Source organism: Sus scrofa, chromosome X (genome assembly GCF_000003025.6).
Source record: "Sus scrofa isolate TJ Tabasco breed Duroc chromosome X, Sscrofa11.1, whole genome shotgun sequence".
In the NCBI taxonomy this organism is placed as follows: domain Eukaryota; kingdom Metazoa; phylum Chordata; class Mammalia; order Artiodactyla; family Suidae; genus Sus; species Sus scrofa.
Window position 1 is genome coordinate 86,476,268 of NC_010461.5, and position 12,782 is coordinate 86,489,049.

Here is a 12,782-nt window from a genome sequence, read left to right on the forward strand (position 1 = left end):
CTTCTCAGATGGATTCCAAATTTATGGGGGATAAGGAGTGCTTCATATTTAAAATGTTCTTTTTATCTTCTGAAAAATTACCACTTTGTTGGGCATATAATGACCACTCACTAAACTCTTGTTTATTGAGTCTACTTGGAAATTTTTATTGAGTGCCGTTTCTGATAGGTACTGTTCCAGGCACTATGTTACTAAAATGAACAAGACAAATACAAATGCATGCCCCCCATAGTGCTTACATTTTAATGGATGGCCAATAAAACTCCTATAAAAGAGTGATTTGTTGAAATAATAGTTAATCTGATTGGCCCTTCTAGAAAAGTTCCTTGCACCCTGCCAAACCGACTTAAACTAAACACCACAGACCTTTCCACATAGAACAATTTTGGAAACTGGATTCTTTCCCCTCTCTTTTAGTGTATCTATTAGAAGGGTCATCTGTCATACTTTTGTGAATGAAAGTAAATCCTGGAAGCTTCTGGTCTTGTCCAGTCTAACTAGTTACATCCAGTCTAACTAGATCCAAGCCAAGTTGACCACCACTAAGAAAAGTATGCCTGAATTTGGCTATCCAAAGCCACATTTACCCAAAGATCTCTGTTCCTCGGATTTATACTTTCAAAAGAAAGTCCAACCACCCTATCCCTAGGAGTCAGAGATATTATTTTAAATCACCGAAGTTCAGAAATTACTAATCAACATGAAAACTGAAATGTCAGTTGATATTAAGTATTATATGCTAAACTTTGTGCATATAAAGTTTAAATCATTATCCCTGCTTTTGTGATGCTAGACAAGAAATAAAATGTACCAAGTATGAAATATAAGCACTTCATATGTAACCCTTCACCATCTCACCAAGGCAAGCATATGCATAGTGTTGGGGAAGGGGATGAATTAAATAAATTAGAGCTCCAAGTTGATGAAATCTGAAAATGCTTTAATTATAATGTTGTACCTCAATAGATGAAACCCTGTTTCTGAGAGAGAGTAGCCTAAGAAGTTGAAGAAACTCTTTTTCTCCCCACTTTTTACTTCCCCCACAGACCAATGCAGACTATGGAATGTAAGTCCACAAACCACCACATCTCCACTCTTTACCTTGTGAGGAGGCCAAAAATGTTTAGCTATGTCAGTGGGTCCAATGGCCAAACCTCATATTTTTATGCATAAATAATTGGGAGTATGTGTAACACTCTGTCCTCAGGGTTTTCAGGGTCTGTGAGGGTGTAAATCATCTTAGAGTGCTGAATAAATGCAGATTGATAAAGAAATGTACACAGGTTTACACATATAAATTCACAGATATTAATATGCTGGAACATTTTCTCCAGCAACCTACAAATAACAGCTGGACCTCAAATATTTGAAAAAGATTTATAAGTCCAGCAACAGTTCCTTTGCTGTTTCTCCTTTAGGAGCTACAACTGGTGATTTTTATGTGACTTCTAACAGTTCAGCTAGTAGTCTTTAAGTTCCAGCAGCTTGAAGAAGGAGACTCAATCTCTAGGTGAGAGAGTGCAATCCCAAAGTCAGTTTTTACAATACAGAAAGTTCTACCCTCATTTCATGAGAACTCTCCAAAGAAAGGGAAAGATATTCCTAAGAAGAAACTCCTTTTTAGGACAGAGACACTTATTTCATTCTCTGAAGAAGTTCTTAAGGCATATTTCTCTAGTTTTGTATACAGTGATAATTTTGAACATATTTTGGCTTATAGACCGTATTGAAAATCTTGTGAAATTTATGTATTCTATCCCTCAAAAAATGCACATATATGCAAGTATACATATTTTTGCTTAGCTCACAAATCTGAGAATGTTCATGTATTTCTAGAGGCTCATCTATGTGTGCCATTAAGGGACAGTGATCCCTGAATTAAGAGTGCCTCCTCTAGAAATTGAAAATTAAACATAGAAATGGGATGCATAAGAGAAAAAAGTAGGAGATATAGCATAACACTTTCAAATTAAAAAAATGCAAAGACTATAAGCAATCTACAGTTAGAGCTGTGATAGTCCCATCCTAGGAACAAAACAAAACAATGAAGAATGCAAGGAGTTGTCACAAAACTGAGTTTTTACTTTACAAAAATAAAGGCAGAATATGCTTAAAGATATTCTTGCAGAATGCAGAAACTGTGACCCTTGGCTGCTATCATTTTTTTCTATTTTTCTTGCCAAACAAATGTTATGAAAGAGTATCTCCAGGCATTCACTCTACCCTGAGGGTTAAAAACATGTACAGGATGGAAACTGGCAGAGTGCTTAGGTTGGCGGACTCATCTGCCTTGCTAAAGCTTCTAGAGACCTTCAAGGGCTCTAGGGATGAGGGAGTTGTCTTTTTTAGAGAAAATCAGGTCACAAAAGAAGTGTCCAAGTCCTCAGAAAAATTGAGCCATGGCAGCAGATACAAGTAGAAAAAAAGTTCTTCAGTGTAGATCCCATGATCTCAGAATGCTGCATTTTACATTAAGAGCATCTACAGGAAATACTCTTGCCAGCACAAATATCAGGAACCTTTCTTGACTGGAGAATCTGGGAACAAAACAGCAGAGACATTATATCCTGGGAGGAGGATAGATGATTGAGGCTTTGAGACAGGATTCCTTGAGGCTAAAATTCTCAAAAAGAATTCTATGGCAACTGAAATTACTCTCAGATATTGCTAGATTTCCAAGGGTCTTTTCATTATTGTCCTGCCTCCAAGAAAGCCAACATCATACTGCCTTTTGCATACTTGAATGACTTAATACACATTTACGAATTCCTCTTATAAGCCCTGCAACTTACCAGGAAGAAAGAACACAACAGAGAGCATAATGGATAAGGTTCCTATTCTTAAGGAATACAGTCTAGTGAGGAAATTAGAAGTGTAAGCATGTAATTATAATTATGTGTTCTAAGTGGACTAATACAGACAGATATATATATATATAAGATATTAGGTAGGATAGCAGAAGGAAAAACTAAATCTTCTTGAAGAAGCGACACTTTGACTTAAGTCTTGAAAAAACAGTAAAACCTTGTGAGGTGACCAAGGGGAAGAAGGATTTTCCAAAGAAAAAATACAGAAAATACAAAGAGAACAAGAAATGAGGTAACATTTATGTGTATAAAAGTGCAAACAGGAAGGATATTGTACTGGAGCCTAACATGCAAATAATTAAACAGAAGAAAGTTAGTTTTTCAGTAGACTCATTGATTTCCAATGCCCATGATCCATAATACCCAAGAGAATTATAATTAAGGATTAGGTTGACCCAAAAGACTTTAAGAGCCATTTAACTGGACATTGGAGCTCCCCACTGTCTAACACTATTTAAAAATATATACCTTTATCTCAAGGAGGTCTTTTTCTGCCTTTTAAAACACAGTTCATTTTGGGGTGCAAAATATGAACAATGCTATAACACATATTTCCACAAAAGCAATATGAACATGATAGCCTACTGCCTTCTAAAGAAACCAGTAGAGTTCCTTGATAAACCAATAAAAGAATATTTTTTACATTTCTGTGGCAAAATTCACATAATATAAAATTAACTAAAGTTTACAATTAAGTGACATTTAGTACACTTAGAATGTTGTTGTGACTAACAACTCTGTCTAGCTCCAAAACATTTTCATCACAACAAAAGAAAACTCCATATCCATTAGCAATCATTACTCTTCCTGCCCCACCCCCAAGACTTTGGGCAACCACCAGTCTGCTTCCTGGCTCTATATATTTGCCTATTCTGGATATTTAATATAGATGGAATCATTCAGTATATGACTTTTTATGCCTGGCATGTTTCACTTAGCATCACATTTTTAGAGGTCCTTCAACATTGTAGAGAGTATCAGTACTTATTTTTATGGCTGAATAATATTCTATCACATGGATATACCATATTTTATCTATGCATAAGCTGATGGACATTTGGGTTGGGCTGTTTCCACCTTTTGATTATTGCGAATAGTGCTGCTATGCACATTCATGTATAGGCTTTTTTTAAATACTCATTTTCAATTATTTTTGGTATATACCTAGGAGTGGAATTTCTGGGTCATATGTTAATTCTATTATTAACTTTTTGGGGAACTGCTAAATTATTTTCCTGCAGATGCATCACTTTACCTTCCTACAAGCAAAGTATGAGTGTTCTGCTTTCTCTATATCCTCAACAAAATTAATTATTTTCAGTTTTTTACGGTTATGGCCATTCTGATGAGTGGGAACAAGATAGGATTTGCCACAATATAAGAGAGAAGATAAAATAAACCTCAAGTGTACTTTGGTAGGCTATCACATCAACTGGTGGAAGATTTGGTTGGTCTCTGACCTAGAGCATTAAAATCTGTGGGCAGCACTGTTGGTTAAAAATTATGATCAATAAATCTTAAGTATCATGCCTTAAAAAAAGCTGTTTACCCTCATTCTGGAGACACACACACACATTATACACACACACACACACACACCCTCAATCGAAAACAACAGTGAAGTGTATAACCATATCTAGCCCCTCAACTAGAAAAAGATTCCACATTGGAATCTCATGATGACAAGTTAGAACATCTTTATCCTCTATGAAAAATGTACTTCTTCATTAACATTAAAGCCTAAAGATGCTATTTTCTCTGTCAAAATCTCATATGTATAAAATATATGAGCCTGTTAAACCCCGGGGCCAACTCAGGATCTCTTTATCATCAATTAGAGCTACAATAACTTTCCAGTGATTTCAATTCTGAGCACAATCCTGAGGGAACTAAGATGCTTGGGTGGGGTGGAGAGATTTGTATGAAATTTTTAGCATTGAGGAGTCTCTGGCAAGCCAAAGCAGCTGGATGAGCAGCATAGAAAAATTCATAAGAACCTGGGACCAGATTATATGACGATCTCTTACTTCCAGAAAACCAAGCCAGCAAACATTTGCCAAAATTAATTATCCCACAGATGAGCCCTACAGCCAAAGGCACATAAAATCCAGAGAGACCAAAATTCAAGCACCATTTTGTCCTAAACTATATATATTGTTTAAGTTGTAAATTGTAACAATGGTCAGCTAGTGAAGAAGTTTCTAGGAATTTAGGTCTTTCCATGAGTCAGGGTATACAAATCAAGACTTATGGAAGAGCTTCTTCAACAGCTAAGAGACAGGAAACCATAATGGAATAATGAATAAAGGTGAGATAGGTTGGAGAAAGTTTTCACTTGTGAAGTTCTTCCAGAAAATCTATTGTCATTATTGGGCCTACCATATACATAATTATGGTGCCTTCCTTCATGGAGAGGAATTTGATGGGTGCTTGAGAAAGTCTATCCTCTGACAAAAAAAAAAAAAATACCCTATTAGTCTGCTTTAGTACCTGAGAATTTAAACATTAGACTCATTCTTTGAGGTTTTGGCATTGTCTCCAGAGGAATTCAGAACTTGATAACAGGCCAGGATCAACTAAAAACTTTGCCCTAGAGAAATGTATTAATAACATTTTGAATAACATTTTACTTGAATTTATATAGTATTTTTGTAGAACACTATGCTAAATATTTTAGGTATATTATCTCATTTAGTCTACACTGTGAGGAGAGTAATATAATTACTTCCCTTTTGCCAATGGGGAGAGACTGAGGCTCCAAGATTGTAAGGGACTTGGGTAAGTTGAAAATTGCCAGTGATAAAACGAGAACACATTATATATGCAAATATTCTTATTTAAATAGGAATATACAGAAAGTTCCATTTTTTTAACCAATGGATAGAATTAGGAGTGAATATTTCTATCACAAAATAAATTGTTCCCATTACAAAAAAGATTTCTTTAGAGAATCTGGTATATGTAATTGTAAAGAGAGACAGCCGAGAATAGAGCTTAGTGAGAAAACAATTTAGCTAAACAGTTAAGACCATTTTGAAATGAGACTGTATATTCCTGAAAGATAAGACCTTTAACACAAGGTATATTTTATTCATTATTCCATGACATTTGGAGTAGAAAGAAAACCAGATTTTTTAATTATTGAGGTATAATTGGCATACAGCATTTTATTAGTTTCAGGTGTACAACATGATTTGTTAATTGTAGAAATTTCTAAATGACCGCCACAGATGTCTACTTAATATCTGTCACCATACATAGTTTCATTATTTTTATTGTGTTGAGAACTTTTAGAACATACTCTTAGAAACTTTTAAATATGCAATACAGTATTATTAACTATAGTAACCATTATATACATTAAATCCCTATTACATACTTATTTTTAAATGGAAGTTTGTAACTTTTGACTCTCTTTACCCATTTAACCCACTCCCTACCCCAGGCCTCTGGCAACCACCAATCTGTTCTCTGTATTTTTGAGCCTGTTTTTTTTTCCTTTCTTTTTTTAGTTTCCACACATAAGTGAGATCATATGGTATTTGTCTTTATCTGACTGATTTCACTAAGCATAATGCCCTTAAGTTCTATCCATGTTGTTGCAAATGGCAAGATTTCATTCTTTTTATGGCTGAATAATATTCCACTGTGTGTATGTAATGTTTTCTTTATCCATTCATCTATCCATGGACATTTAAGTGGTTTCCATATCTTTACTACAGTAATAATGCTGCAATGAACACAAGGGTGAAAATATCTTTTTGAGTCAATGTTTTCATTTTCTTCTGGTAAACACTCAGAGGTGGAATTTCTGGATCATGTGGTAGTTCTTATATTAAGTTTTTGAGAAATATCATACTGTTTTCCATAGTGGCTGCACTAATTACATTATCATCAGTGCACAAGGGATCCCTTTTCTCTACGTCATGGCCAACAATTGTTGTTTTTTGTCTTTATGGATGACAGCCATTCCAACATAGGTGAGGTGATATCTCACTGTGGTTTTGATTTGCATTTCCCTGATAAGTGATGTTGAACACCTTTTCATGTACCTGTTAGCCACCTGCGAGTCTTCTTCAGTAAAATGTTTTTTCAGATCTTCTTGCCCATTTTAAAATCAAATTGAGTTTTTGCTATTGAGTTGTATGGCTTCTTTATATATTTTGGATATTAACCTCTTATCAGATATATGATGCAAACATTTTCTCCCATTAGTAGCTTGCCATTTTGTGCAAAATGTGCAAAAGCTTTCCAGTTTGATGTAGTCCTACTTGTTTATTTTTGCTTTTATTCCCTTTGCTTTTGTTGTCAGTTTCAAAAATATCATCACCAAGACTGATGTCAAGGAGCTTATATCACCTGTTTTCTTCCAGGAATTTAAAGGTGTACCATATCACATTCAAGTTGCAATCCATTTTGAGTTAATTTTTGTATACGGTACAAGATAGAAATCCAGTGTTATTATTTTGCATGTGGCTCTCCATTTTTCCCAATAGCATTTATTTAAAAGATTGTCCTTTTCCCGTTGTATATTTCTGGCTCTTTTGGCACAAGTTAACCATATATATGTGGGTTTACTTCTTAGCTCTCTATCCTCTCCCACTGATCTGTCTTTTTTAATGCCAAAACCATACTATTTTGACTACTATACCTTTGTAGTATAGTTTGAAACCAGGGTGCATGTTATACTGGCACGGTTCTTAAGACTGATTTAGCTATTTGGGGTTTTTGTGGCTCCATAGACATTTTAGGTGTTTTTACCATTTCTATGAAAAATTCCATTGGGATTTTGAAGGTAATTTCACTGGATCTGTGGATTGCTTTTTTTTTTTTTGTCTTTTTAGAGCCACATCCACAGCATATGGAGGTTCACAGACTGGGGGTCAAATCAGAGCTACAGCTGCCAGCTTACACTACAGCCACAGCAATGCTGGACCTGAGCAGCATCTGTGAACTACACCATAGCTCATGGCAACACCAGATCCTTAACCCAATGAGTGGGGCCAGGGATTGAACCTGTGTCCTCATGGATACTAGTTGGGTTTGTTAACCACTGAGCCATGAAGGGAACTCCTGAATCTGTATATTGCTTTGGGTAGTATGGATATTTCAAAAATATTAATTCTTCAAATCCCTGAGCATGGAAACATGGAATATATTTCTATTCATTTGTGTCATCTTCAATTTCCTTCATTAATGTCTTAAGAGGTTTTAGATACAGGACTTTTGCCTCCTCACTGGGTAAATTTATTCCTAGGTATTTTATTATTTTTGATGCACAAAAGGAAAACTAGTATTTATTAAATATTTATCAAGAGTTAACAGTATTATCAGACATCATAATTAGTTAGGACTAGGTTTGTCTTCAAATGACAGGAGTCCTAAGAACAATTTTAAAATAAACAAAAACTAAACAAAATAAATAAGTTGATATTTTTCTGTTGTATAGGCAGGTATAGATAATCTAAGTATTTTACATGATATTGTCAGGAATTCACTTCCCTGGTTACTTGTGGTTCTGTTATTTTGTCACTTCATAATTCAAAATATATCTGCCATGGTTCCAGTCATTGCATTCTTCTTCCAGCTATCAAGAAATAGGAGCAGGAGAGCACACTCTCTCTCCTTAAGGATTCTTCATGGAATTCTTATATTCCACTCACAATGTATCCCCTGTTTCAATTACCTATTGCTGCATTATAAATTTTCCCAACATCGAACAACTTAAGATGACTCACAATTCTGTGAGTCACGAATCTAAGCATGGATTAATTGCAATTTCTGTCTCATATTCCCACACAAGGTTGCAATCAAGGTGTTGGCTGAGGCTGTGTTTCATGTGAAAGCTTGACTGGGAAGGAATCTGCTTTCAACCTTACTCACAGTTGGCAGGATTCAGTTCTTTGCTGGCAGTTGGCTGGATGTTTCTCTCTGTTCCTTGCCAGTTCTTTCCTCTACAACATGATCCCTTTGGTCAGAACTTAGTCACATGGCCATACTCAGATTGAAAAGGGACTGGAAAATGAGGTCTTTATTCTAAATGGCTGTGTGGTAAAATAAAATTAATCATTATACTATAAAGAAGGATAAGGACTCCAGTCAAGATAATGGAATAGTAGGATGTGGAACACACCTCTTCCCACAAATACATCAAAAATACATTTACAAATGGAACAATTCTCACATAACACCTACTGAACACTATCAGAAGACCCTAAACTCTGTTAAGGACAAAAAATATCTCCACATAGCTGGGTAGGTGAAAGGGGAAAAAAAGAGGAAGCAGGACAGGACCTACACCCATTGGAGGGAACTGAGGGAGAAGAGAAGTTCCTGCATCCTGGGAATCCTTCACTGGTGGGGAGATCAGGCAGGACAAAAAATAAAGGAGCTTCAGATGCTCAGAGGAGAGCCAAAAAATGGTTTGTGGCGGGCAGAACAGAGAGATACCTATATAAACTATCTGTGTCACCACTTTCCATGCCCCAGCCTGAGACACACTTCTGTTGGTACGAGCAGAGACTGGAACTCAGGAGTTTAGAGGACAGACCTAGGGAGAAGACTACTCTTGGCTGCACAGAGTGAGCCTGAAGCGGCTGGAGTGTGCTACAGGTACCACCAGGGTTGTTTATGTAAGAATCCTGGGCCCACCAGAAAAGTGAAGAACCACTGCTAAGTGATGTATCACAGATGAGGCCACCACAGCAGCCTCTTTCTCCATGTGCTGGCCACCACCTCCTTGGGTTCTGGGAGAGTGTATCCAAACTGCCATGTCAGAGGGCCATGGAAGCAGATGCTAGTGGGTTTCCCACATGCAGAGTGGGGGCTGAAACCATGGCTGAGTCCCAGGGGCTTCATGATTTAGGAATCAGGGCTGAAATCTCTCCTAGTAGCTACACAAGCTGTGGACTTACACCTCTACCACTGGCTTTGTAAATTCAGCAAATGTGGAAATCTTAACAGACAATGGCTGGTCCCGTGGCTGGATAGGCCTCGCCTTAGCAGCTGTGGGTTTTGTGGGTGCATGTACACGGGGGCTTGGCCAGACCAGGGTCTGAGCTGCCTCCATATTTCTCATAGTGGGTCCAGGTGCACAACTATTGCAGTCCAGGAAACTGACTGCAGTGGATCAAGGCTGATGACCTTGTGAAAACAACACCTGAGAGATACCACTGCTGATTGCTGGCATTCCCACAGTTGAGGTGGGACCAAGGGCAGTGCCAACAGTGGTGTACTTTGTGAGCCCACATAACCAGTGTCAAGTGACATAACAGAGCACACTCACCAATAAACATCTCCAGTGGGGGAATATTCTGTGGCTCCTCTCCCAGTGGGATTGCTCTAATACCACCTACCTCACACCACAGCTCAGGAATGGATCTTGGGGTTTTATTAACAACAACTAGGGAGCCAATCCTATCCCTTATAGGAAAGTGACAACCATAGAGCAACAACGCAGACAACTCAATATCCAGTGCAGGCTCTGGTCACCACAACACCAGTCACACCTCCTGTCAAGGGGATAACAGCCAGCATACACTGAGGAAAGAGGTGGCAGGCATCCATACTAAAAACAGCCCACAGATGAAAAAGTTAAATAATAAACCCATGCAGGACACACAGGGACGTTTCCAAAACTAGCTTAACAAGAACACAATAGATAATTATTTTCTTTGTTCTATGATTTTAGGAGAAACATAAGCAAAATGAAGGAGAGGAACCACTCTTGAATAAAAAGTCAAGGGAATTCCCATCAAAAAACAGTGGAACAGACTTTTTCAGTCTAATAGACACTAAGTTCAAAAAGGAGATAATGAAAATAGTGGAGGAATTAAGAAATGATATCAATAGAAATGTTGGTTACTATAAAAAGAAACTAGAAATTACAAGAAGGAGCCAAGAAAAATTGAAAATTCATTTGCAGAGACAAAAGCCAAAAAAATTTCAGAGATGGAAGATGAGCTAAAGGCAATGAATATCAGAATGAATAATGCAGAAGAACAAATAAGTTATCTGGGAGATAGAATAATGGATATCACTCAATGAGAATAGGAGACAGACACCCAAATGTAAATAAGTGAAAGCAATATGAGAGACCTGTGGGATAATATAAAGCATTTCAATCTATACACAATAGGGATCCCAGATGGAGAGGAGAAAGAATGGGGGATTGAAAATATATTTGAAGAAATCATGGCTGAAAACTTCCAAAATCTAAAGAAGGAAACAGATATCCAGACAAAGGAAGCACAGAAGGTCCCAAACAGACCTATGTGAAGACATATTACAATAAAAATGGCAAAATTTAAAGATAAAGAGAGGATTCTAAAGACAGCAGGAGAAAAACAAAGAGTTAATCACAAGGGAACCTTCAAAAGATTATCACCTGATTTCTCTATAGAAATGTTTCAGGACAGAAGTGAGTGGCAAGATATATTCAAAGTCCAGAAAGAGAAAAACCTGCAACCTAGGATACTCTATGCTGCAAGATTATCATTTAGAATAGGAGAGAGAACGAATTTCTCAGACAAGCAAAAACTAAAAGACTAGAGCAATACTAAACCTATCCCAAAGGAAATACTGAAGTCTATTCTAAACAGAAAATAAGAATTTGCAGGAAAAATAAACTCACAATTGGAAATCAAATCACTTAAGCCAGAAGACAGCACTACAAAAAATCAAAAATTTTCTGTGAAAGGAAAGATAACCATAATAAACAGCGAAAGGATGAACACAAGATGTAAAAGAGGACATCAAAATCATAAAATATGGGAGAGGAGAGTAAGAAAACATAGATTTTTTTTCTAGAATGTGTTTGAGCCTATATGACTACAAGTATAAAGCAAGCAGATATAGCAAAGGGTTAACATATTTCAAAAACATGGCAACCCCAAATCAATAACATAATAGATTCACAAAAACCACAAAGATAACATAGGCATAATACAACAGAAAATCATCAAAACACAAAAAGAAAATAAAGGGACAAAGAAGAAATATAAAATCAACAGGAAAACAAGGTTTAAAATGGCAATAAATATCAATAATTACCTTAAATGTCAATGAACTAATTGCTACAATCAAAAGACAAAGAATAGCAGATTGGATTAAAAAAAGAGCCTATAATATGTTGCCTACAATAGTCTCTCTTTAGGGCAAAGGACACATAGATTGAAAGTGAAGAGATAAAAAATGTATTTCATTCAAACGGAAATGACATGTAAGGGGGGGGTCACAATATGGGTATCAGATAAAAAGAGATGTTAAAACAAAAAGCCATGAAGAAAGATAAAAACACTATATAATGATAAAAGGATCAATACAAGAAGAGGATATTATACTTGTCAACATACATGCACCCAATATAGGAGTATCCAAACACATAAAACAAATACTAACAGACATAAAGAATATAGAAATAATAAAGAAAAGAAATTAATGGGAATACAATAATAGTAGGAGACTTTAACAACCCACTGACATCAGTGGATAGTTTTTTGACACAGAAAATCAATAAGGCAACAGAGATCCTAAATGATACAATAGAATATTTAAACTTGATTGATATTTTCAGGACATTACATCCAAAAAAAGCAGAACACATGTTCTTTTCAAGTACACATGGAACATTCCTTAGGCCTGACCACATAGTAAGCCACAAAACAAGCTTCAACAAATTTAAAGTCTAGAAATAATTTTAAGCATCTTTTCTGATCACAACAGCAGGAAACTACAAATCAACCACACAAAAAAATAAATGAGGGGGAAAAAACAATAACATGAAGACTAAACAACATGCTCTAAAACACCAGTGGGTGAATGATAAAATCAAAGCAGAAATTTAAAAATACCTTGAGGGAGATGACAATGAAAACAATATACAATATACAGGATACAGAAAAAGTAGTTTTTAGA

At 36.2% G+C, this 12,782-nt stretch overlaps 1 long non-coding RNA gene across 1 annotated transcript in view; it reads right to left on the bottom strand.

Moving 5' to 3' along the window:
* LOC110257766 overlaps positions 1,492-12,782 on the bottom strand; it is a 32,380-nt gene continuing 21,089 nt past the window's right edge. Inside the window, exon 3 of the long non-coding RNA XR_002340732.1 lies at positions 1,492-2,537. This is a non-coding gene — a long non-coding RNA (uncharacterized LOC110257766). The remainder of the gene's footprint in view (positions 2,538-12,782) is intronic.